Source organism: Falco punctatus, assembly GCF_963210335.1.
Source record: "Falco punctatus genome assembly, chromosome: 11".
In the NCBI taxonomy this organism is placed as follows: Eukaryota; Metazoa; Chordata; class Aves; order Falconiformes; family Falconidae; genus Falco; species Falco punctatus.
Window position 1 is genome coordinate 15957294 of NC_137591.1, and position 25520 is coordinate 15982813.

At 37.7% G+C, this 25520-nt stretch overlaps 1 long non-coding RNA gene across 3 annotated transcripts in view; it reads right to left on the reverse strand.

Moving 5' to 3' along the window:
- Nucleotides 1-25520, reverse strand: part of LOC308071369 — a 300702-nt gene that overhangs the window by 267897 nt on the left and 7285 nt on the right. For all 3 annotated transcript variants that reach the window (XR_013931118.1, XR_013931119.1, XR_013931120.1), the window contains exon 1: nucleotides 1-25520. This exon is cut by the window's left edge and continues 82585 nt beyond it; it is cut by the window's right edge and continues 7285 nt beyond it. This is a non-coding gene — a long non-coding RNA (uncharacterized lncRNA).

A 25520-nucleotide genomic window follows, 5' to 3' on the forward strand; every position in this document is an offset into this window, starting at 1 on the left:
GATTGGAAGGAACCTTTTTTTAATTTTATCAGAAAGTCATTTGATGGTTTGTTAATCAATCAAAAGATAGAGGTCATGAAAGAATAGCTTAATATAACAAAGTTAACATGCCCATATAATCTATTCCTATTACCAAGTTTCAAACACAGAAGAAAGCCACGTAAAAGTCTCTATGTAACTGCAAATTTTGCCAGTTTTGAAAAAGGACAGGAAGAAATAGCATTAAGGATTTTAAAGGGGTTCAAATCGTCCTATGAGCACAGAAGAAGAATAAAACCAAAATATTTAACATTTAAAAAGATGTAGATACTACATTAGTAGAATTTCAGTTTTAAAGTCCTCTGACTTCCCCAAGTTTGGCTATTTCAAGCTTCTGTCTAATGTCATTATTTCTCATTTGGCTCTCTGCTCCTCGAATTCTTGAATATCCTTACACTTTGATCCCCCTTGTAGCTTTCTTCACTAACCTCCTACTTCCCATTCTACTGAACTACTGAGACAACTTTAAAAAGGTTATTGTGCATTTAATTGCACAGGACCAATGATGTGCTTTCTTTGCCACTTAGTATCTTTAAATTCTATGCCTTAGACCACAGAATCCAAGCTAGTTCTGCTTGCTCAGAAATCATTATCTGCACTGTTATTGATACTAACAATAAGGGACCAGACTCTGCAACAGCAGAACACAGAATTTGCAGCAGAGATGGAAGAAAGTGAAACAACTGGACATCAATTTGGATTTGTTTCCTTAATATTTTCAAGTTGTTCTGCATTGTGTAGGGGCAATATGGTTTAAAAAGTAATAAGAAAAGACAAGTAAGTGACCACTATTTCCTGTAGTTTGGTCAATTCAGTACATAGAGTTCTTTCTACCTAGAACCCATCAGTGGTGTACGGGAGAAAAAACAGGAGTGTGGGAAAGAGACAAGAAAGGGAAATGTAGTACACTGGTTGTTTTAGAAGGCTCTTAATATCTGCTAGCAAACTATATGGAAAAAAAATGAACCAGTGCCAAGCCTTCATATGTTCTAAACCAAACTTGTAATAGAAGGTTTTCAGCACTGGAGAGAACTTGTCGCTCATTTAGGCATCCAGGATCCATACGACCAAGACCCAAGTGTGAATTGTTACCCATCCTCAGCTACCCATATTTCTGAAGTGCTTTCCATATCTCATTGCATCAAAGAAAGAAAAGTGTAGTTATTATTTCAAAATTTGCTGAAGCAGCACTTCTTAAATTATGCACTCAGGACTTTTTTGAAATCTGTCATTTCCTAAATTTTAATCCTACCTTTCCAGACATTGCTCATTATCACCTGAAATTCAGGACCACAAGCAAGGAAGACTTGCTGAACACATGGTTACAAGAGAGTGATTTTCCTAGCAAAGACAGACATGTGAAAGCTTTCAGAACTTCATTTCCAGCTCTTGTGAGTTTTTAATGATTTGGATAGCGTGGGTAGTGGAAACAGATGCTATCGTCTCTACATTTTTGGCAGAGGATAAAGCAGCAAAGGCTAACATATTCATGCTGTTTGCAAACTGATGTATACCACAGATCATCTTACCAAAATACATTTGGGCAGGACAGAAAATTTTCAGCTCTTGACAATATAAAATTATACCATTAATGTCTAAATATATCATTACTTCTTAAAAAGACAATACCCCCCATCCCCTGCAATACATAATCCTTCCTGCAAAGGACACATATCTGTGTAGCCATTTAAATTCTTTTCCCTCCCACGAAAGAAAAATCAGGCTTGCCAAGTGCTTTAGGATCCTCAGATGGAAGACACTTTGTATGAGTGAATTCCATTACTTATTGCTACCATGCAGCATTCAGTACATCCATAAGGCTTCCTGCAGTCGGAGAACTATATTAAGACCTAGTGCAAGCAAATGTAACTCCACTGACATCAGCAAAGCTGCATTTACATCAGGCCTCAACATGGTCTAAACGCTGCTGCCTACAGTTCATACATTGTCTGTTCTTACCAGAGAAGCCTTTGTAACATAATGATTACTGCCTAGACCTGATCCCGAACTCAAAGGTACACAAGCTACTCAGAAAAGACGACTAATGCAAAGCAAATGTCCATCTTTGTTTCAACTTAAGCTTCACCCTGTCCTAAAGCAGCTTGATTTGGAACCTTAAAAATTTAACCTTTAAAGATCACAAAGCAATAAAGCAGTTAAGTATTAAGGAGAGCTGATAAAGGGCGTGAAGCATTCTATCTTTCCATATAACACAACACACTAGACCACAGCCTCTGCAACACATGTGTATCCCTGTCCTTTGTGTTATCCCCTCTTTATTAGTTGTAGGCTGTACGACTGAGATGCATCATGTATCATATTTAATAAACAGCATCTGTCATCCAATAACCTGAAAATACTTCAGTTGCATTCCTTCAAGAGATTAAACTGCATATAAAGTGGTGAAAGAGGAAGGTAATTCCAGAATACGCTCAACATCCTATCATCTGAGAACGCAATTTGGCAGCTCATTTTGCACAGGCAGGTCACTGTGCAAGTGCACATCCTCCTTAGGGTCAGTGGGACTATATGGGTAAGTACACCCCAAAAAGGGATCTGGTTTCAGGATGAGATTTTCTAAGAATTCCCATAGCATTGAGGCTCAGGAGAGGCACCAATTTATATCATGTAAAAGGCCAATCAGATAGTGTAGACTGACAATTACTTACAACTGACAATAAAACGCAGGGTATTTGACAGGTTTCATAGATAGTTAGAAAAGAAACCTCAACTCAAGATTCACTACCTGACCTTTGATCTGACTAGGCCCTATTCCTAGAATCAAGCTGATATCACTGACAGCATCATCAGGGATTCTGATGAGTAAATCATATTAATGCTGTCTTGAACTGTACGAAAAACATAGGAAAGGGAATCAATATTTTTCCCATTGTGGGAAACAGAAGGTCACTGAAAAGGGAATGGTATTATTCTCCAGCTTCTATTAGCCATGTCCAGCCATAATTAAAAACAAGATACTTACAATCATCTGTTTTATAGTGTGGTGAAAATAATTGCAGTATGTTTTGTATTTTGGCTTTTAAAAGTTACAATTTGATTTTTTTGATTTCTTTACTTCTAACAAAGTAATGACATAAGCTTTTATGCAGCATCGTTTGAGAACAGTGTGTCATGTTTTTTTTTAAAAAAAACAACTCTGGGGAGTTTGAAACCAGACTTGCCTCATACCAGACTAATACTTAAAACAGGTGGTGTTAGAAAAAAAATCAAGTGGTTAAAAATCGAGTCTCAGTTGCATTTTTTTTTTTTTTTGGTTTAAAACTACCAGAAATCTCCACTCTCTCTTTTAAACTCTAATGCTATTTCCATATACACTATAACATAAAAATTATTTGGCTAATCTATCACAGCTCTACAATCCTACTCAGTTACAATAAGAATCCTACGATTCAGTTTCAATGAATTTTACCAATAATTAAAAAAGCTGTTAAGTATACTTTAAATAAATACATAAAAATATTATTGTTTTAAAATAAAATATTTCAAGTGAATTGCCAGAAAAAGACAATTATGTATTATAGAGAGGTGAGAAATTAAAACTGCCCACCTTTCAGAATATGCATTAAGGCATATAATATTTCCTCGTTTTCCTTCTAATGAGTAACAGTGATTGAACAGTTTGGAATCATGGTGGAGTCTTTGAGCACTCTGCAAGTTCTGATTATGGCACTTGTTTTGACAAGCAGTGACTACAGCCTGATGTTGCTGTGTTTTCCTCTTTAGGGAAAGCTGTATTGGTCGCCTAGAGAAGGTACGGCTGCTCTGGAGAAGACTGGGAAATAAGCAGATCATTTTTTCTTAGGATTACTGTGTACCATATCTAATGCTTCTTGTTCCAGCTGTATGCTTGAGGCAATAAGTCCTACCAGTAAACCTTTCACCTTTCACATTTTCTATTCAAAGACTGTCAGGACAGATGGCAGTAAATGCCATCTTTATTGAATTATGATCCATAGTACTTTACCAGAAATAAGCAAGTATTAATCAAAGTACAAAGGTTTGAAAAAGGTAGAGCCATGGGAGCTTTGGGATGAAAACAGCTTGGCAGACATGCTTTCATTTTTGACAAAAATTAAAATAAAGAAACATTACAGGAGGTAGAAAACTTGCCAGATACCGAGCAGGGTTGGATGAGGTACCTTTCAGACTCTCTACAAATTTTCAGAGTATTCTGTCCTTTGTTCTGTGCCATGTCTACATGACTAACATGGCTGTTTTCCTGGGAGAAAGCATAACTTTTTGATTTTAATTCCTTTTGTATTAATTTTAGTTAGTTCACCAAATGTTTTCAATTACATATGTTTGTCCTTAGGCCTCTTACTGGTTTGGGGTTTTTTTTTGTGTCTTGGTTTGGTTTCGTTTTGGTTGTTTTTTAAAAAAAACAACTTTTTTGCCTCTTCTTGTGGTCTTGCTGGCTTTTTGTCATCATAACTTCATGCTTCTGCAATTTGTTGTGGCCAAAGGACAAAATCAACACTAGTCTTTCTCAGAGCAGCATCGCGTTCTTTGCACTGCAGGTTGGAGATGGGACACTGCAGTAAACCTGTACTCATGTGCTCAGTGTAGCTCCAGAAACAGTCTGCAGTTTGTCCCCTGTCCAGGAGGAGTTCTGAGCTAGCAAATAATTTGGCAAACCAAAAGTGTATATTAGAATTTGAATCCCTTAGTACACCACAGCTCTGGAAATTTGAAGCAATTACTTATTAACAATTATCTTTAATTGCCAAGGACTATTTTCTATAATTTAATAGAAGCTCTGAGACAAACATATATATGATGGAGTACACTCACATACGACCTAGGTCTAGCCATGACAACTAGGAACATGCTAATGGGCTACCACAGCCTTTTTAGTCCCCTCACCACTCCCCGTGAAGCCAAACACCGCATACAGTGCCAGCTATCCCGTAGCACGTCTGCTGTCGGAGACACAGAAGCAAAAAAGACCTCTCTATAGATACATGGGAGGACATTAGAAGAACTACCTCTGGGTGACCTTTTCTCATATTAACTTTCTTTTATGAGTGTGGTTTAAATGCTAACAAGCAGGTAATCTGTTCATGCACTTGCATGCTGAATACCTTGAATCAAAGGCATCAGTCAAGTCATACCAGGTTTTAAGGAAGAAACTCAGACTTAAAAATTCTGTTTAGTTCAAATTGGAGCCAAAAAGCTGTACACATCTACCGCAGATGAAAGTGTTTTCTCCAGTGAAATCCCACTAGGTGTTTTTCCAATAGCAATACTCATTTAACAAGTGCACTCTGCCATGCAGGTGGGACCTGTTAGGAGCAACAGCACACTGGAACATAAGCCCTGTGTAATTAATATTTATTGCTTACGAATATTCATTTTATTTATGTCTTCATAGCCAGCCCCATGCTCTACAAGCCAGGATGGTAGGAAAGTAGTAAAAGTTTTCACTAGCTATATGCACCTTCTACTGTATAAAACGTCTCCAAACACCTAAATACATGCATTTATGATGATTTTTTAAATTAAATAGAACAAAATATCAACCGATTTATCACTTGTCATAAAATAAAACAAAACACTGAGTGACTCCAGATGATAAATATACAAAAATGTCAACATGGGGCAAATTACAGTCTGAATGAGCAGCTCACAGAGCTGATTTGCCCACATACATATTACTCTCCAGTAATCTCGATGCGAGCTTGCTTACCCACTGATGAAAGGGAAGTTATCCTGCAAATACAAGTGGGCAAAATTATGCACAGCTTGTACACTGAGGTCAGAGCAGCTGGCAGGCTGCTAATTACTCACGAAGTTACCCCACAGTAACTCAGCAATGTGTTTGCATTCTGGACTTTGAAGCATAAGCAGCTCTAGGCACCACAAAGACTCATCACTTAACATCAGGCAGTGGCATGTAGCACAGGGTATTTACTTACAATTAAGGCTCATTCTTTTTATAGGGACTTTGTACAAGACCTGAAAAAAACTTCATTTTACAAGACCCACTATTTTGAACTTACCTAATTTGACACCTAAATAGTATCTTCACCTCCTGTGTATCCTTTCCTCCTAAAGTAGTGCACTATTATTCCTCTCTTTTCCCATGCAATACTCCATGTTATTTTTCATAATGACAAATATCAATTTATCTACTGTTCATCGTTTGTTGTCACTGGTAGCTTCCTTCTCCTAACAGCATTTTTAATGACATTTGTCTGGTATGTTGGCATTTAAAGAAACTGTGGTTCTACTCTGCAAAGCACTTTACTTAAATTTGGTTCTGCTGCAATCAGTGAAGTAAAGTACTTGTGTAAATGCTTTGCTGAACTAAGGCATAACTAAATATCATGAATTCTAAAAACCTAAATTTCCATTTTGTCTCCAACAGCACAGTAGTTCTGTGAAAGGCCAAAATAAATCTCATGTACATCCTAGTCCAGTGGATAATAAATATTTTACATTTCTTCATATATATGTAAATAAAAGTATATAAATATATAAATACATACTGAAAGATATAGATATTTACGAATTAACACTGGCACAAAATAAAACAACTAGTGTTTGTTCTCTCACTCGCTCAACTATTTGTATTTTAATGCATTTTTTCAAGGACATAGAAGAACCTAAAAATTAGCACAGATAAACACTGTGAAAAAACCTTTTCATTTATTAATACTTCTTCTACCTTTTAAGTAGGATATTTAAAGGACTGTAAATACAATTTAGGCTTCAGAGCAATGTTGTATGTCAAACCACACAGAGACTTTCTGTATGCTTCTGTGTCAGGTGGCAACTTCTACCAGGTTACTGCCAGTTTTAAATTGTTAAGAATTTCTAACATCTATCTATATGTCTATTGTTATTTCTGGTTGACTTTTGCCAGGTTTGTCCTAAGTATAGAAGAAATAAAAATTTGCACTATTTTTAAGTCATACTTCTGCAGTTTTTATGATCAATATTTCTTTCAGAAATTAGATAACACCATTCTACCAGCAAGATTAGCAAAGCTGTGATATGACATAGTACCACACATGTAAACTTGTTCCATAAGACTTTAGAATCTGTGATCATCCTTGTTTTTTCCCAGGACATTTTTATCTGTTGGAGGACAATGGGTCAAGTAGAAAAAACTAAGCAGTTACTCCAAGGTAAACTTCTCAGTTATTTGCATTCAAAACTAGAAGCACGAAAGACTAGAATCTAGTCCATGGATAGCTTATGAGATAATTTACTTGGGCAATCTCACATCAGGGCTGTAGCAATGAGCAATGAAAAATGAGGAAAAGAAATAATCCAACAACATGAACAGAATAGTTTGAAATGTCTATTTTCCCCTTTCTCCTCCTATTTCAGTCCCAGGTTGTTTATTACTCAATACAGAGCACATGAAATCTGATGCACAGTAATGTAAATTCAACTTTAATGATGCAATGAAAAATGTCTTATTGTTACCACAATCAGTTTCTTTCTGGATATAAGAGGATTTATAGGATTCTGAAATAAAGCCTTAAATCCATTATAGTTTTCCTACAGAAAAGTAAGGGCTGATTGCTAAGGACAACAGTAACAGTATTTTGGTGAACTACAGACCCTACTTGTCATTAGTGGCCAGAAACTAAATTAGATCTCACAATATATTTTTCTCTATATATTCTAAACAATCTTCTTGCTATTTGACCCATGTAATTTCAGAAAATAGGCTGAACACCGGTAAGTTTGACAAAGCTGCAGAAAAACAGACTGCTGTACAGCTCTGTTTCTGATATATTCCTAGATTAAAATAGCTGGTAATTTACATCCAAAGATGTAAAATAAACAACTCATGAGGCATTCAAGTTGGAAGCACAACTCCTTCTGCAAAACTATGAATAAGTTATTCACTAGCATCAACAGTAATTTCATCTAGATTGCAGTCTTTACATTGTAGGCACTGAAGGGATATTAAGTACAACAGTATTAACTTCTGCCTTTGTTATCAAGCAATACCTCTTACTCTTTGAAATTGAAAACAATAGCACAAAAATAAAAGTAAAGAAAGAACAACATGACCAAAATTAACTCTGCAAATCCAGAGGATATGGATAAATGTTTGTGAGTCTATTGAAATGCTTAAATGAAAAACACTGTAAGCCTTAAATATACAGCTAGATTATAGCCCTACTTGTAAAGGAAGAATGACATTTCTGATGCAAAATATTAGACCATGCTGAGTGAAATATATTACACACTTGTTCCAGGTGGGAGATCCATAAAGACTGTTTATTCTTTACCTTGTTCAGATACTTTTCAGAACTCAAATTAAAAGGGGAAAAAATAAAGAGACAAACATCAAGTATTCAGTATTTTACTATCAGCTGCTTGGTTTCATTTAGTGTTAACGCATATATGCTTTGGTGCTTACAAAGAGAGTTCCAAGGAACGTTGGGTGTTATTAGATTGATAACCAACTCATATCCCCAGCAGGTGGCTCATAAATACTTAAACATATGCAAATTAGTTGGGAGAAGATAGTCTTCATTTGTGGTTTTAGGTCATACTAATGTGATTTTCTCTTTCAAACAGAACTCAATAGATGTGTCAGAAGGGGTAAAATTCTTAATGGAAGAGAACACAAATAGTTTCTAACCTGCTGGTAAGGTTAGAAATGTCACGGGTTGTTGTCATTACCATGGAACAGAGAGTTCTTCATCATTTCAAATGCCTTTTCATATCCACAGGTAGTCAGATAAGTGACCATTACCACATGTAGCAAAAGGACAAACAGATGGGATGCAGCTCATTCATTTTTGTCTCTCCTGTACATTTCTACTGTTTTCTAAGTTTGCAGTCATCTACTGACTGCAAGATGGGAGTGGTTCCCTCTTTTCTTCACTGAAAAGACACTATGTACAACACATATCATGCCTTTTGGAAAGCTGCTTTCTCCAAATTTAAACAAACTATTCATTTGGATCTTTGAGACAGTATCTATCTGGCACACTACTGATGCAGGCACAGTTCTAACAGAGACTAAAAGCAGAATCAAAAGGAAGATTTTAACAAAAAAAATCTTTGATGATGTTTCTCCACACTATTATTTTTAAGCAAGACAAAAAAATAGAACGAGCTTAAAATTTAATAAGTGAAACAGTGATATAATCAGAAATTTTGTAACACTGACAGATTATATCAGAGTATCAATCATGAGTCATGATATGATCAAGACAACTGACCTGATGCATCATTCAAAATATTTTAAAGGAAACCTGTCATGTTCAGCAAATCACAGCTATTCAAAAAAAGAATCCTAGCAAATTAACATTTTCAGCCATTGAATATAATTTTAGTCAAATTTTGTATGTAATTTATGCAACATGCCTCATGTATACATAGGCATATATATAGCTTGAACAGGTAAAGTGCAGTAACCTTTGAAGTGCCCAGTGTAAAACTGCAAACAATCCATCTCTTTGCACATCTGCTTACAAAATTATAGAGCAGAAAAGTCAGTGGTGTGCACAGTTCATACCTATGGTTGTTGCCACCTAAGGACAGACAAAAGCATCTCTAACTAGACAACTGGGTTCCTTTAGGCACTAGCAGCATGTCTTCATTTAGTTTGATTTCAGTAAGTGAGCGTTCAACAGTGACTGCAGTGCAAGGTTGTAATTACGTCTCAGGAGTGGAAAGACACTGAAGCCCAGATTCTGCAAAGACTTACACATGTGCTTAGCTTTCTCTGCTGTAAGAAAACCCATTCATCTCCATGAAAACACTGCTCCCTGTGCATGCAAATACATGCATAAGTTCTTGCTGGACTGGGGTACAGCATGGAATTTTTTTTCAGTCATTTAACTGTGCAAACTTGCCAATTTTGATTAAATTTTAACAGTCCAGTAAAATTGAAAAATGTTGTCACCCCTAGCTGAGACTCATACTATGAATCCCTCACTGTTCTTGGCCCAGCATTAGCCCAGAATGACTGTTTTCACACCACTCAAAAGACAGATCAATAGAGTAATATTCACATTGGGTCAGATGGCCAGAAAAAGGCCTAGTGCAGTGTATTCATTGGCATTAAGGTTTGATATGATCAGCTGTTACCAGGAGCTCACATTAGAGCTGCTATGGAAGAGTATGTGGTGATGGACCCAGAATAAACGATCTGCTGGACCTACGCTGAACGACAGGAGTGGCGAAGTAGGCTGCATAAAGGGACATACAGTTTCAAGTCATATAGGACTCACCATTTCTAGCCCGATTTGCTGGATGAGAGTGTTCCACTAATGGGGCAAACCAGTCCATCTTTCAAACAAAGCAGCAGATTTTTAGGATCGGGTTGTCAGGGACACAAACCAGCAATGGCACTCCTGTTCTGTCTGTGCCGGAACCCTGCTGCTGCTGTGACACTAGGGGAAGCGGTAACATTTGTGAGCCTGAAGTAACATCAGCCCCCTCCTGTACCCATCACGAGCAACTGGAAACCCATCTCTTCAGGTTTCCTCCTTTACCCCGAATGGGCTTTCCATCCTAAATCACCTATTCTCCTTCCTTTTCCTTTAGACAAACAGTGCAATGGTAAGTACCGGGGACGCTCCCATGCACGGAGAGCAAGGGGACAATCTTGGGCATCAAAATAAGAGAGAAGTAAGAAACTACAGTGTGTTGCTTATGAGCCTATAGCTTATGACACTCACTTATGACACAGACTGAGAGAAGTGCTTACATTTCAAATTAGATCATATCATGCTGCCAATCATGCCGATTCTCACTGCTGAACTTCTGCCTAGGCCTTTCCTTGCACACACACTGCACGTCTGCACAAGCACCACGCACATCCCCTCGCCTTCCCAGGAAGGCAAGTTACTCCAACCTTTTGCAAGGAAATGGAGCTTCATCCTAGGTTTAGGAGCTTTCTTGTTATGTCTGAAGAGGAGTGCCCAGTGGCCTGGATTCCTTTCTGCCAATTCTGTGTCCTCTGGAGGTAACGGGAAAAAATCCTGGGAAAACTTTCCCCTAAGGAAAGCTGAGAATTTCCCCAAATCAACCGCTGACTTCTGCCTTCAGACATAAATGTCTCCTAGTATGTATTGCCCAGGTGTTACACTGGAAACTCTTTTGTGAGTGAACTTGCCATTGGAAGAACTCAAATGTAACGTCATAGCCACATACAAGAGAATACACTACTAACCAAACGTTTCACTGAAGGTGATTGTACAAGCAGACTGATGTATACAAGATCTTTTTCATTTATTCTTTAGAGGCACTGAACTTTTCAAAATTATGCTAGTTTGGAAATGGAAATTGCCTAGCAGTGATACTTAAGTTGCAGCTGGGCTGCTGATCACGTCCAATGCCTTACTGGTATACTGCAATGTAACTAAATCAGAAGCATTATTCTAGTTCTCATGGTATGCAGTCCTATCATTGTGGTCCCATATAGAGTCCCATTTAAGAGTTCTGGTTTTGCCCATTAAAATTTGCTGGGGAAGATTATATGGGCGGTTAGGACAGAGGCAGGGAGGGTGATGAAATTTGTGACGCTTCACCTCTGCAAGTAAATTACTTATTTTGTTAATTTGGAATACATATCTTACAATTGCTTGATTTATAAGTACACAAGAAAAGGATAATTACTCCTGTTTCACTTCACTACACCATCATCCTCCATTATCCACAGTACCCTTCTAATCTTCTACTTAGTATTAATTATAGAGAGAAGTAAAGTTATAAAACACAATAACAAAATAGCAAGTAAGGTAGTTACAAAATGTAAGCAATTTAGGGGACAGGTATTGTGCCACTACACTGTACTAAATTCACAGACGTGAATGAATTTAATAGTCACACAAAGAAACCTATGAAATTAGAAGTTTAATGTAAAGAACCTTAGCAGACTCTTATCTGTAGTTACTAGTAAACTCTCTTTACACACACATCGTCTTTTACAATATCTCTAACTCTTTTTCCCTCCTTAAATTATATGATTTCATCCAGGCTATAAGGAAAAGAGCTGAAGCTCTGCTAAAACATTCTAATGGCTTGTAAGATGCTGTCATTTTCTGGTTTACATATCACCACTTATAAGTAAAAAGTTATTTTATGCTGGTCATGTAGAACACATCTCCATTGCACGTTTCCTCCTATTCTCTTCCTAGCTAATAACTTGGAGTAGGGATTTAAGTTAAATGGTTCTACACCTTGACCTCAATCTTGATGTGAACCATAGGTGGCAGAGACTGTATTAGAGTTGTCTCTGGGGTGTTATGCAAAAGACTTCAGTGCTTACATAGTAAAGAAAATTGTGCTTTAGTGCAAGCCTGCTGAGTATGCATTATAATTCCCTAACTATTTTCAGCAAGGTGTTTTATGGGATTCAATGCTTTCAGGTGCCATATATTTGGTAGGAGGTGGCATTACATTTTTCATGTAAGGTTCATTAGCTAGGTTTACATGTTAAATTTAAATTTTTTCTTGTACTTTATACAGAAGTATGCCAAGTGGCTGACACAAAATCTAAATCTCAGACCCTAAAACTATATTATTATTCTTCCCCCTGCCCCCCACCAAGAAATTGTCTAAAAAGTGCAATTCAATATAGATGTGCTGGGAAAAATATATTGCAGAGGAAAATATTGCCTTTTATAAACACACAGACTAAATAAAACCAGTAAAATCTGCTAAAACCATTTCTGGTTTACTCAAGATCTGTCTGGTGATACTGCTCCAGACACTTAAACAGAAATCAAAGACCTAACTTTAACATAATGGATTGAGGCGCTGGAGTGACTCTTTATAAAAGAGAAACCCTTCTTAAGAGCTGAAACATGTCTTGTGAGACAGAACACATCATGCCCAGTGTTACTTCAACATAACTCCTTCCTTCAGTCTTACGCAGGGGGAAAAAAGACAGCCCTTTCCTTCTGGTTATTTAACTTCAGTCTGTCTTTACATTTTATCAAACCAAAGCATGAGGGCTTTGGGGCAGAGATTATATCTGGGGATGTACCAGTACTGAGCTCAGAACCATGGAACCAATGGTTCAAGTTGAAAGATTTTATGATGTTCTAATTTACATAATAGAGATGCTTTCTAGATTTATCTATATATACATATATAATCTCTAGTTACATGGTCTTTCTGTGTAAATATATATATACATACACACACATATCCATATATGCACACATACATATCAGGCCAAGCATGCCCATGAGCACGAATTCCACTGAACAGTAACTCAAAATCATGATTCATTGTAAACCACCATCGGTAGGATTTCAGATTTGCCAGGAGACTTTTCCTGCATTATAGTTTAGTGTCTCTGTGTCTTTTAGTCCTTAGCTGTTCATATACTGATGAAAGTTAAAAATTTCACGTACACCATCAGAGCTGTTAGTGCTCTGACAAACAGCAAGCACCTGTACTATCTACTTCCTATGGCATTCAGAAATTTTTCAGTTACTTTTGATTCCCAAGCCTTTTATGGTGAAATACAAAAGAAGAAAAACTCAGTTTCCTTAAGATAATCTTGATCTTACACAGCTATGAGGAAAACAATTTTTGGGTTTGCTCTTGAATTGAAGAATGTAACATTAAGCTAGTTCAAGAAAAGAAATAAAGGATATTCCTTTTCTATTTCTTTTGGAAGCAAAAATTAGAGCTTTCTGCCATTCATAAGTTGTTGGGTTTTTTTTAGATAAAACATCAATAAAATGAGTTGCACATATAATTCCTCTTAATATTCCATTAGGCAACTGTGCTGAATGTACTTTTATTTGCATGTGCTATTTACAACCTACACGTACCAACGCTCTCTCCAGTTCATTTAACACACATTTAGACAGGAGAAAAAACATTACAACTACAACAAGACAGTGTATTTGGAGAACATATCCAGCCTACCCAAGCAAGTGTAGAAGTCTACCCCCAAATGGTTTAAGCTGAGAATTTAATAGAAGGAAAAAGACCTATAGCAGGGGTGGGAGGGGACTTGTTTTAAACATCAATGATGTATTTGTTCTGCTGAAGTACTGTATTTTCATTTTGCCTTTGATATAATGATTCCCATCATATATTACCATTACCCTCGCAGTCTGATCATAATGAAATAATGAAGTGGGCTTATGAACAACTGACACAGAACACTAGATAGTCATCACAATCCTTTGCCAATCCATACTACAAAAAGAGTTTGGTTTAGATGTTGTTAATTCTTGTGTTCATGTAATTCATATTTCCAAAGAACATTATTTTTACCTATGTAATCTTCTCTCTTCATCTACTTTATTTTCCTCCTCTCAGTTACCATTCTTTCCCCGACCTTTCCCTGCTTTGTCCTGTGTGTTCCAGCAATTTATTCTTTCAAGTACTCTTTTTAAACATGATTGTTAGTCCAGAACATTTGGGTGTTTTATATCTAACTCAGCCATTTCCCAGCATACGCATTTCCGAATTTCTCTGAGTCATTTTTAACCTTTGATCAGCTTTTACTGCCAGGACATAAGTCTCAATATGTATCAGATATTTTATGTACCATTAAAATACTATATCTTTCTAACTTTCTTTATCTGAGTGCACCAGTTTTTCAAACTACATTCCACATGAATGGTAGTTTTTTGCTGTGTTCTCACTAACTCTACAAGTAAGAATTTCCCTCGCTATCCCAGAATAATTGCATCTTGGGGTTTGGCTCAAACATGCATTTCAATATTATATTACCACATTATACTGTAATGCAGGTGTCGTACCAAGAAGGCAAAAAAAAAAAAAACCAAACTAAAAACGTTATGCACTACAGTTAGTAGTAAATCAAAAGTGAAGGATTCTCCAAAACCATGATGGGGGACACTGAATGCTAGTTATTAAGCTAGTTCAAGATTATCTTTCAACACTACCTACCCACAAGGCACCCCATTTCGGGGAGAGAGGAGAGGCACTTATGCAGATGTATGCCAGTGACTGAACAAAGCAACAGTAACTAAACATGCCAGTTTTAGAAACATAAAGTACTACTCATGATTAAGATATAAAAAAGTCACTTTTAACTGTTTCATTAAAATAATTGCAAACACTATGCATAACAATTTACCGTAGTTAGCTAAGACCATGCAAAGCTGTGTACTTAATAAATGAGGTTCATCTGTAGTAAATGGCTTGGTACAACACTGGCGTCTCTAATCAAATTTGGGACAGATGAGTTCCATACATTCAGTTTATTTCATTAATTTACAGCTGCTTAGTGCTCATGGTAGATGGTCAAATGATATTATTTGTGACAACACTAAATAAAATAAGCAAAAGAAAATGAGGCACATGATGTATTACCAGGATAAATCATACCACAAAATGTAGGGAGATGAAAGCCTACAGCAGCAACACTTAGCACACTTCATTTGATTCCCATCCGTCAGCTTCAGTGCCAGTGGCTCAAAAAAGAATGCAAAGGTAAATGAACACCAAAATATGATTTACAGCACTTGAAAAAGAATCGCACAGAAATAAATCAAAATTCTAGTGTTACTTGAGGCCAAGGTTCATTCAGAATACGGGACTTTTATAATAATATACTGCTAGTGTAAAAACATCACAGTACAAATGCAGTCATAAAAAAGTCCCAAATAAAATAAACTTCATCTGTAGCTAAGCCAGTCTACAAAAGGGTCAGGGGTTAGAATTTTCGGTTTGGTTTGGGTTTTTTTGTTGTTGTTAGTTATATTCATTTCATCCTGAGGAGGATTCATAGTCACCTAAAATTTCAACTGTGGCTCATGATGCTGACTGCCTTCTCATTTGCATCAGTCTTCACAAATAAATGGTCCTCTCCTTTTTTCTTTTCTACATCGAGATAGACTTCTGAATTGCTCACAAATTTTATGCCTGTGGATCATAATTCAGATGGGGTGCAGCCAGGGGGACTTTGCCAGCTAGGGAGGTTTCTCAGCCCTTGCCAGCTCCTGGGTAGCATGGTGGCTCTCTCCTGTTCAGCAACACCTCATGCCATATGTAGCTAGTTGACAGGCTGGCCAACCATACGTCATGCATGAGGCTACATCCGTGGGGGAAAAGTTGGGGTGCTCCTTGCTAAGGGGTGAGGTACGTGGTCAGGAACAGTGATAAAGCTAAAAGAGCAAGAGATATGCATAAAACACAAGGTCTGAAAGATCTCAGCACACACAAAATGGAATTTTCCAACAACCTGTTTATCCTGGAGCAAACAGCTCAGCTGCTGGCAAGAGTCGCATGCAGCAGCACACAGCAGGGCAGAAAGCAGCAGGCATTACCCAGACAGGCAGAAGCAAGGAGCCATTTGTGCAATGGCCTGTCCATCCTCCACCTTGCAAGTGACACCAGCTCACACTGTTGCCCTAGAAAAGTTCTTGAACATTTGCTCTACAATCCATGGGGAGATGTTTTCTCCATCTCTTCTGACACTTTTTATGAGCCACTGTTGGGACATACTAGCCTAATTAAATGCATAAAAGCTTCAGCAAAACCACCAGGTCTGAGAGAAATCTTAGGGGAAAACACAAACAACTAGACACATATTGCAGGCTTGTCCGATGTGAAATAGGAAAAAGAAAAGGAGCCTTTGCATGCCACACTGTATCCAGGTCAATCCTCTCTAGATTATCCTCAAGCAGGCACGCTATATGCAGTTCCTGGACTGGTAATATTTCACAACTATATCAGCAATCATTATTACACTAAGCTTACAGTGTTGATTGGTTTTGCTTTCAATAATCGGAGCTCTTTCTCAAGGTTAACTAGTCCATGGCTGCAGCCTGAATGTTTGATTTCCTTTTTTCTTAATTGCATGTAGAAGCAACACATTGGAATGATTTTTGACCACCTACTGCTATATCTCATAAGATTTATATCCAGTACTTTTATTAACAGGCTAAAAAGCAGCAGCAAAGAAAAGCTTTGATGATAATAATAAAAAAAAAAAACCCTAAACCTTATTTCATACCTGTAACATCATTCCCAGAAAGATATTTTCCTAGTGTTTGCTCCACAAATGCTTTTTATATTGCTGAAACTTAAATTGTAATACTGTTGCAAGTAGGGATGAAACATTAACAAATTTAGGCTACTAGAGCTGTATGAAGTTAAGATTATACATTTCAAAGGTTTAAATAGGTGTTTGCCTAAGAGCAGCAATCTCTATGGAAAACAAGTTTGAGAAAGAAAACACCAGTTGGATTTTCATTCCATTATCATTGAAATGGCATGGGGCTTTTTTTGTTAATGACTGAATAAATCAGCATTTCAGCTTTATATTCACTACCTTTTCTCCTAGTTATTCCATGTTTGATGCAAAGCTGAACGGCAGCTAAGAAATAACTGGCTTTACAATGAAATGTGGAGTCCACAAATTTGAATTGGTCAGACAGTTGTACTAGATGATAATTGTTAAGTCCCTTCCAGCTAAAACACTCTGTTCTATTCTATTTGTATTAGCTGAATTACCTCCCAGGGAAAAAAAAAAAAAAAAAAAAAAAAAGGGAAAAACAAAACAAAACAAAAACCTACCAGGGGAAAAAAAAACCACCAACCACCACCACAACCAAAATAAATGGGATTTAATTTATTCTAACAGCTAAAATAAGAAGAATGAAGAATCTGGAAGATTGCCAATGTTCTTCTTATTGAGGTGGGAAGGATGATAAGGGTGATCCAGGGAATTATAAACTCATGACCCTCATTTAAGTACCTAAGAAAATTGTTAAGAAAGTCATTACAGATGTCATTATAAAGTACCTGAGGCACAAACCAGCATAGCTTTCTGTAAGTGTAAACTTTCTCTAATGTATTAGAATTCTCTGAGAAAGTTAAAACAATGAATAATGGGAGAAATACTATATATACTGGAACTTCAGCAGTTTATGATGGAACAACTCTCCATTTTATTATGGTGAAATAAGGATGAATTTTACAAAATAACAATAAAGAATTAAAGAATGAATCTTACAGCTTTTGGCATGAAAGCTATTACATATCATTTGGGGTCTGGATGCACATGTAACCTGTTTCCCTTCCCCTCCCGTCCTGAAGCAGGCAGTCTCAGCACTGTATGGTTGAGCCATTAGGTTCATCTTAGGTCTTTACAACCCAGACAACCTGCTACAACCTTTCCCTAACAGAAATGCAAAGTCTTTTCCTGCTTACTATAAATTTGGAGCAAGTCTTCATTTTCCCACCAGCAATAGCCCCAATAGTTTTCTAAAAAACTGGACATAAGCACCCCACCAAAACACTACAGCAGCACCACACACAGATATAAACACAAATTTAAAGCTTATGGCTGGTGAGAGAATCTCTTCTAGTGCTTGTTACACCCCAGTATTATTTCCTACCTGCATAAAAATGTTGAAAATAAAATGTCTGATTTCTATGATTCAGTATTCCTGCTGTCAACTGAACTGGCAATTAAGTGTTGCATGCAAGAAAAATTATCTATATATGCACAAGAGCTAGTAGAAGTAATTATGTAGTTAGTTAAACTTAGAGAATGTAGAAGAACCTCCTGAGGTGGTTAATGCAATCTGCACTAGGCATTTGACAAACATCTGCAGGCTGAAGCTCTTGGAGCCTGACTGTGAGCCCCTCCATAGCTTTTGCAGTTATTCACACCTGCACAAGGCAGGTGTAAAGCTGGTGTTCAGATCTGGTGGTGTTTACATCCACACAGCACAGCTGTGAATGTCGACAGAAATCAGCTCAAAGCACCAGCTCATCCCAGCCCATCTTTCAGTTCAACATGTTACTTTAAGACTGGAAAGGTGCAAAAGCCATCAGCTCCATTGCCTTAAAACTCAATGTTTTTAAGAAGTTCAGAATATAATGTCTTTTAAACTGTTTTAATAAAATCTATAATTAACTAAATGAGGATCATAAATGTTTTGAAGTTTTAAATAAAATGTGACCTGATCAACATTTGTAAATGACTTGCCCATTTCAACCCTGGAGAAAGCATCTGAGGTTCATAAAATTATTAGTAACACGTGGCCTTACTATAGTCTCCAACAGAAAATTCTGAAGGAGGAAAGCTATTTCAGGATTTTAACCATTAGCATGATTTACGAATAATCCTTACTACATAAATCTATTTTAACCTAGTGCATTAATAGTTTGAATGATACTCAAAAGCATGAGACTGGCAACAGCAGCACCAGAAAGTCTGCTGGGGTTCCAGGAGTTCCCCTTCCTCGATGCTCTTCCTGCAGCTTCCTCGTCAGGGCTGCAGCTGGAAGGCAGATCTACCGGCACGCTCCTGCCATCACCAGGACTGGAAAAAGTTGGAGGTCGGCTATGAGATTTCATGCTTTGCTGCATCTCCTCAGCACCCCAAGTTACACCCACATATGAAAGCAAGCAGTGAGGAGGGGAGGAAGGAGTGGCAAACCAGCAAAGCTCACGGAAACCCCTGCCAGTTTCACCCTCGGGAGCTGGAGGTGTGGAGTTTTGTGCAAGCAGAGGAGCCCTCTGCTCAACGCCATGCAAACCATCCGAACTTAAATTGATGATACCTTCAAGAAAAATGACAAATCCTAAACAAACCACAGGTTGAGCCAATAACTCCTAAATTTATCTTTGTCAAAATATTTATCTCTGTCAATTCAGAAATTTTTGCACACAGCTCAGTATGGTAAGTTTTATTCATTGCTGCTGTCAGACTACTGTCACCTATACCTTGCTCATAAGCAACTGTGCATCAAATTCAGTATTCAAAAGTCAAAGTCATGTGGCACCTGCCCATCCTTAGCATGGAAGAACATATGCCTCAATCTGTTGCAAACACCTATTGAGAACAAATTAACTTGACAGTTTCTGTGACTGTCTCCCATTTTCTTTACATTAATTCTGTGGAACGCTCAAAGGAGAAGAAATGACAAAAACAGCAATGGAAAATTAATTTTGAAAGTAAAATGAATATTTGCAGGTTAAACAAATTCAAGGGTAGGGGCTGTCCAATTCCAACAGAAAAAAAACCAAACCCAAACACACGAGTGTTCCTATGAGTGGGAGAGCAGGGTACAACATAAGGAAAAGAAAGGGAGTGAAAAATGAACAGTAAATAAAATATTCATTAATTCTATTCACAATTTTGGAAGGGAGGAAGGGAACAGTCCATTTTTAAATAAAGTCATCATAAGAAACTGTTATTGACCCCAAGGGATGGAGAAGAAAGCAGATCAGGAAATGTTTACATAGATAAGAGAGGTATGTAAAATGGCTGGTCTATTGCCCATGAGAGGTTTCAATTACTTCTCCAATCGGCAGAACAGTAGGATTACAAAGAAAGCATTAATTTTCCTGGAGTTGGGACAGAGTCAACAGGTTTCAAAAGTCATTTAGGAGTTAGTTTAAGGAACTAAACCAAATAAAATGGGCAAACATCTATAGCGTTAAGAACAGTTTCAAATAGACATGGCTAAACCCTCTCAAACAAAACAGTACATAAGTAGTGAAATTTCAACAGATAAAAATGTAGGGAAAACTTGTGCAGATTAAGTAATTTAGAACAATCTACAGGTGAAGTTTACTTTCAAGATCAGTGAAACTGAGTGCACTTCAGTTACAAGGCAGCTTATGACTCGTACTTTGCTTTCATTTGTACTCATCCCTGATACTGTAATTTACTTAAATGAGAAACAACACGTTCCCATTGAAAACCCTTATACTCTTCAGCAACATTAAAGCCGTGTTACCAATCTTTCAACACTAAAATAAATTAATAAAAGATGTTGTTGCTCTAAGGTCTCAGTACTTTAGAGACTTAAGTGTGTAACTTCATGCAGTCTATACATTTCCAGGAGGCTCCTGAGAGTACCAAACTTTACAATATTATAAATAACACATTAGCATCTTAGCTGCCAGCCACAATATAAACTGAATTAGCTAACTTCACCTTAAGGGAATTAGGAGCATTCATGCAACACAGTACCCAAGTTGAGGGGTGCTAAATTGCGTGGAAGAACCAGTACCTTCTTTCAGCTCTTCCAGTTAAGATTCACAATGCCATCTATACTTTGCAGATACCTCTAAACCTCTGTTCAACAGCTCCATAGGATTCAAATTACATTCTCTTTCCTCCTTCTTCCTCCAGACTTTCACACATCCATACACTTAGTCCACTCTTCACTCAGTCTCCTATCCTCTGCACACCCTCTTTTTCTTTCTCCCATTACCCCCCTGGATAAGTCAGTCTGGTACAGACTTTACAGAATTATAATACTTTTGGACACAAATCAAGCATGCAATTTCTGCTGAAAACAACAGGTAGTCCCAATTGGCAAGTCTTCCCTAATTAGCAACCTCAGTTACTCCTTTCCCCTCTTTACCCCATTGCTTCAAATAGCATTTTGAATGTTCATATTTTAAGTTTATCTTCAGATTGAGTAGTTACTAATTAATGCCTCTTATTCTCTGCTTAGACAAACTGTGCATTTCTCTTTTCTAAACCTTCAATCACAAGACAATCCTTTTGTTGCTGTGTTTGGCTGCCTACTAGGTGAGCTGGCAAAGACTAGGAAACTCATCAAGGGGAAAAGACAAGCAGAAACAAAAAAACCTAAGAATCAAGAACTAAATAACATTTTCTCTGGCTGATGCATTGGTTCTTCATCTCTGGCAAAATTCTTCCCTTCATAAACTGATCCAAGGCCATTAGTTGAGGGACTAAGTTTCATTGTAAGTTCAAATGGACACCTGGCTGTTAGAGGGAGAGGGCTATAGCATCTCAAGACCTACACACCTGATACTTTTTTTTCAATCACAAAAGTGAAAAGAAATCCTAAATTGGGAAATCAAGGAATCCAAGTGTAGAAGTAAAGAACAAAAATGTTCTAACTAGCAAAATAAAGAGGGTCAATTTTGCATTGATATGAAACAATATAACTGGTTTATTTTTTAAACGTCATTTTCCTTTCAAAGTTCAAGGCCAATTCCCGACTTGTTTTCGTAAAGTGAAGTGATAAATCGTGTTCTCATGGGTTGTGGTGATACATTTGCAGTTACTGGAAAAATCTTATCTTGTAATTTACAGCAACCAGGACTCAATCTCCCTTTGCCTGAAATCCTGTAAAGTGTGCTTAAATGGGGCTGTCAGGGCTTTTCACTTGGCAGCTCAGGGGCCGTATCCCTGCCGCAAAGGACAGTCGAGTAATGCATGGAGAGTCAGAGAAATTATAAAATTAACCCAGCTGGAGCCCAGGCTGGGCTCGCTGCCAGGGTTACAGAGGCACCCTGCCTGCACAAGGGCTGAGCGCTACTGGCTACAGCTGCAGTGACAGTTGTGTGATGGCAGCACGGGACATCTTATGACAGGGTGAAGGTGAGAGGGGGGACAAAGAGTCCTGCAATCAGGTACACCCAAAAAGGTACCCCAGGCCCCCCCAGTGGCCAAGAGGAGCCGGCCTGCACAGGGGCCTCCAGCACGGGGAGCACTGGGAGCAGGGCGCTGGGGAGGCAGGCTGCCATCCAAGGAGGAGCAGGATTTCGGGGCTGAGCGTCCTGTTACCTTGCTGCCTTGTCCCTTCACTGGACATGGGGTGAGGGGGCAAGATTCCTGCTTAAAAATGTGCAGGATAAGCCACTGTAGCCCGTTTGCCCCCTTAGGTAAAAATAAACAAATTGGAAATCTAAGATATACTCAGTCTGGTTCAGGTCAAAGATCTTCACGCGGTCAATAAGTCAATTAATACACATTCATAATTTTTCAGGGCCCAGGCAATGATGCTAACCAGTCTCAGGTTTAGTTCTTAGATGCTCCCAGAAGTCTCCACTTTACATAGGAAGGTATAAATGAGGGGCATAAGTAATTCCTGATCTTTCAGTCATTTTCATAAAAATGCATTTTTCAGAGCCTAGACCACTTTTCCAGTTGCGGTTGCACATAGGCAGGAGTCACTGAATTGCTCTTTCTGTGATGGAGAGATTTTTAGATATGCTAACCAAAACTCAGAGGACTCTCCCTGTTCCTGGTGCTAACTGAACACTCACTCAAGATCTTCTATTCATTATTGCACCCCTTTTGAAAAAAAAAAAAATCCCTTCAGTATTACAGGAAAGTTTCTGCTTTTCAAAATATTTTATGCAAACATATTGCCTTCATACTTGCAAGCTGAAACTCATTTTGGTATTTACAGGGCATGGTTGGATTCTCTGTAGATGCTATTTCATTATTTACTTGTCTTTCTCGTAATTGTTTCTTCTTTCTGTTTTAACATCCTCCTCAAATTGAACAAGAAAATGTAGATTTATTTCCTCATCTCTTGGATGAACAAAAATGTTGACTGTCATCATATTACAAAAGTATAATAATACAAGTATCAGTAAAAAGAACACTTGAGAATTAACAGCTTTTAATGAGTATGAGAAATAGCTTATAGAAAACAAAACATAGTTAAGAATATCTTGACCATAGCCACATGACCGCATATATTTTTCCCTTACATCTAAATGGTATTCAGTAAAATAAAACAGATTTATCCTGAATTACAGACAGATTGTATTTACTCCTTCTCACCAGTCATGTTGTTTCTCACCAACATGTTGCTTCCCGCACATTTTAATCCAAAAACAGCCCAGCTGTTTATTGGAAAAACCTGTGACAGTGATTTATGCCAGTACACTTCTCACAGGCAACTCTAACTTTGATTTTTACACTATAGTTTTGACATTTACATTGGTCAAGATGTACTCTTCACCAAACACAAAGAGGAAAAGGGTGTTTATAAAAAGACAGAACATCTAAACAGGTATCAAGTGACAACAGAAAATCCAACAGAAAATACTCATGAGCTTAAAGTAAAAGAAAATAGGCAGAACTTAAAAGCCTGGACCAATGGATTAGACAGGCCACCCCATGGTGTGCCCATCAGCCAGATCTCCCATAAGGAGCCTGGCCTTGTCCCAGCTCATCGCTGAGAGGGGCCCAGGCTGCTTTGTCCTTCCCAGGCAGATTTTCTTCCAAGGGCAGCGATGAGCCTTGGTGTGACTAGCACTGTTGAGTGGGTGGTGCAGGGGCTCTGCACCAAGAATGTGGTTGGGGTGAGTGAGGATGTCACTAATAGCTCCTGCCCCACAGCATTTCTCACTCACATTAAGGAAAACAAAATTTAACCACCACAAGGTGCAGTGAAAGCTACCTTATTACAGCTAGTCATTGCTTGCCCGCAACAGATTTACTGTGCAGGGGGCAAGGACTGATGGTATGGGATTGCAAATCCTTTCTAATAGTATGAGGTATAAACAAAATAAAAATGAAGCACGTACTGTGCTTGTCTTTTCTATGAAGAGGTCAGGAGTTTGCTCTTGAAGGAGAAAGATTTTTTTTTTCTTTAAGTCTGTAATGCTACTAGCATTATTAAAATGTTAGACAGTCTTAAAAGTCATGGCCAGACAAATACCCAAATGTGCTAAGGAAGTGGGGAGAGAAACTAAGGAATTAGCAGGCACATTCACAAGTTCATTTAGTTTAGAAGAGACCCCTGGGGACTGGAAAGTGGCTAACATAACGAAGTTATTTTAAAAGTGCCTGGAGACATAACAGGAAACCATAGACCAGTTAGCTTGATATAAAGTGGGGAGAAACTCCTAGAATATAAAATGGGAAAACACTTGAAGAAGCACAGCTTGATTAAGGATTGACAGTATAAGAGTAGAGAGAGGAGGGAGATCGGGGTTCATGGCTCGCTAACTTGCTGGGATTCTTGGAGGAGATTTCTGCCATGGTAGTCAGGGAATGCAGTAGGCACCACCAATATAAACTTTTATCTCTATCAAAGAAAGCACATGCTTTATTTCAGATGAGAATTAATTCTTTCCTTGATGGCATACTACCACAGCCTCTGTGCAGAAAAAACCTGATTATGCCCAGACACAACAAAATATTCCCTGACAAGCACCACCTTTTGTGGAAAGCTGGTCCTTCCATAAATACACTTCTTACACAGAAATAATCTAAAGTAAAACTAATGAAGAATTTAGTGATACTTCTCACCAGCTGTTTCTGGCAATATCAGTAGCAATGCTGCTTATCAACAATCCTTCTTAAATGTTGTAAAATATGTTGCAAAAAAGGTAGAGAAAAATTAAGAATTGGGTCTTGTTTCTAAATCCTCAAAATGGAAACAACTTGAAATTTGATTTCTTTATACTTTACATGAAAGTAAGCACATTCTCTTGATATGCCACAGTCTGTAGATAATGAACCAGGCAGAAAAGACAGCACTGAAAGTCTGCTTTGATTCATGGGTGAGACAGCACAATAAAGGCAATGAATATGAAGCCATCTACCACTCAGTAAGCATTTCAAATCAGTTTCATGATTATAAATAATTGTTACCATATTTGTAAAACTGAACACTAAATTCCTCTTTTTGTTAAAGAGATAATTGTCTAGTTCATGTGAGCAGAAGTTCTTCTTCCTCTCCTCCCTTTTAAGTAGCTATTACTTGTGCTAAGTTTTATTACATGAAATAAGAGAACCA